The sequence below is a fragment of the Nycticebus coucang genome, chromosome 5, assembly GCF_027406575.1.
Source record: "Nycticebus coucang isolate mNycCou1 chromosome 5, mNycCou1.pri, whole genome shotgun sequence".
Taxonomy (NCBI): domain Eukaryota; kingdom Metazoa; phylum Chordata; class Mammalia; order Primates; family Lorisidae; genus Nycticebus; species Nycticebus coucang.
This window is the reverse complement of record NC_069784.1, coordinates 82,426,646-82,429,108: the sequence shown is the minus strand read 5'-3', so window position 1 is coordinate 82,429,108 and position 2,463 is coordinate 82,426,646.

The window sequence follows — 2,463 nt, the reverse complement described above, 5'->3', positions numbered from 1 at the left end:
TGACTTTAACCAAAATCCCCTGTTGGAAAGCCTGTTTACTTCAGGACCCTAGTAGTTCTCCTCCTACTATGTACTCAGTGATTTCCTTATTTTTATACCAGCTCACTAGAGCATTTTTCTTCTGTCCAAGATTTAAAATCAAGAGAGCCATCTGGAGTATATACTCTGGCACGCTGTATGAGACATAAGCAGCTCTTCTTCTACCATAAATAAGAATAAACATTTACATAGTTAAGATTTCAGACCTAGGTCTTTAGAATCAGACAAATCCAGGTTCAAATCCAATTCTTTGACCCACTTCTGTAGGCCTTTCAGAAGTTAGAAGTTTGTTTTTGTTTGTTTGTTTGTTCGTTTGTTTTTAATTGTGTCCACGGTGAGAGCATTGCCCTCCTCTGTGGGAAGCGTCAACCTAGAAGCCAGCTGTTTCTGAATGGTTTAGTGCCAAGTTTCCCACCAAGGTGTGCTACATGACCCATGGGGGGCACCACCCCCCATCCAGCTGCAAAAAGTTCCTTAGACTTTTTTAAACTCATCTTTCCTCATTAGTTAAATGGAAAGAATAATTTACCCTTAGCTCTCAGTTTACATAAGGATTAAAGAGATCATATTTGTAAAGTACCTAGCAGACTCCCTGGAATATATTCAGAGACAGATAGCTATTTTGATTATTAATTCTGTTTTGTAATTTTCTCCATGCTCATAAATTATTTTGCAAACATAAATTTTAGCCCATTAATTAAATTAATACTTATCTAATGACTATCATGTTCAAGGTTCTAGAATAAAATAGTGAACAAGACAAAGTCCTTAGCCTTTGATATTTACATTCTCAACTAGAAAGTTAGTAAATATAATATTTCAGGTACTAATCATACTACTAAAAAAAAAACAGAACAGAGCAAGATATCGAAAATGATTGGATATGGGATAGATACAATTTTATTTTAAATAATATAATAATTGGGCAGCACCTGTGGCTCAAGGAGTAGGGCGCTGGCCCCATATACCAGAGGTGGTGGGTTCAAACCCAGCCCCAGCCAAAAACTGCAAAAATAAATAAATAACATAATAAGATAAGTCCTCTCTAAGGAGGAAATGTTTAAGCAAAGTTCTGAATGAAGTGAGGGAATAAGACACACAGATCTCAGAAGGGAAAAGGCTCCCAGATGGAGACAGAGGACAAAGACCTTGCGTAAGAGGCACAGTCACCCTGGTGGAACATCGGGAAGGCAAGGGTGGCTGGAACAGAAATGAGGTTGGAGAGATTAGGGACAGTCAGACCATGCAGGACTGTGGAAGACTAGGTATGGAGCCTATTTTCTTCCGAGTATAATGGAAAGCCATTGGAGCGTTTGTGCAGGGGAATGACATGGCATGGTTCGTATTTTAATGTGACTATTCTGGATAACGCATGAAGAACAAGCAGTGCAAGAAGGGCAAGTGAGGCTAATGGGAAACCAGTGAGAAGTTCCTTGCTGACCTCGTAAGTGACAGTGGCATTTGGGCAAGGGTGGCAGCTTAGAGGTGCTAAAGGGGAACCTCATTTAAAAGTGCTATTCCCAGGACTTAGTGTTGGATTTGGATGTGGAATGACATAGAGGATCTCAGGGTAACAGTATCTAACATTTGGGGCTGAAGGAGATGGGGATAAATGAGAAGGAGGAGAGCGGGAGAGGGTTGAACTCTTCCGGTGAAGAAACCAAGTCTGGCTGTGTACACTTTGAATTTGACACATGTGTGGAAATGTGACATAGGAAATGGGTTACCCAAAAGTCTGGGGTTCTGAGGGACTGTAGCTAAAATCAGAATGTGCAGCATATGGATGGTTTTTAAAACAGGATGAAGTTGCTTAACATGTGAATGTAGGCAGAGAGTAAAGGGCTCTGTGGATTGAACCCTGAGTGTTCCAATATTTAGATGCTTAGGAACTGAGAAAGAAAGTCCAATGAGAGTAGAAGAATGCATTAAAACTGAGGTATCAAAGAAACCAATTAAAGAAGATATTTTTCAAAGATGGGTTTGTGACAAAAAGCTTCAAATGCTCGTAAGAAGTCATTATGATGAGGGTTAAAAATTGCCACTGCACTTCACAAGATGAAAATTTTTGATTGAAATGCAAACTGGGTTGAAGTGAGACAGTTACTAGGGACAACTCTTTGGAGGAGTTTTACTATAAAGAGAGGAAAATAGTGGAGTGGTAACTAAGGGAGGACATGGAGCATTTTGATAAAGGTGGCAGGTATTAAACCATGTCTGCATGCTGATGGGCATGACCCAGCAAAGAAGGAGACTCAGCTAATGTAAAAAAGAAGTAAGTGAAAATCATAGGAAAGAATTCCCTGGGTGGGACGAGGAGAATGGAATCCAGAACACAAGGGACAGTCTGTTGGCCTGAGGAAGAAGCCCAGATAGCTCATCCATCCTTAGCTTTATTCAGATTTCTGCTCAGTTCTAATCACAGTT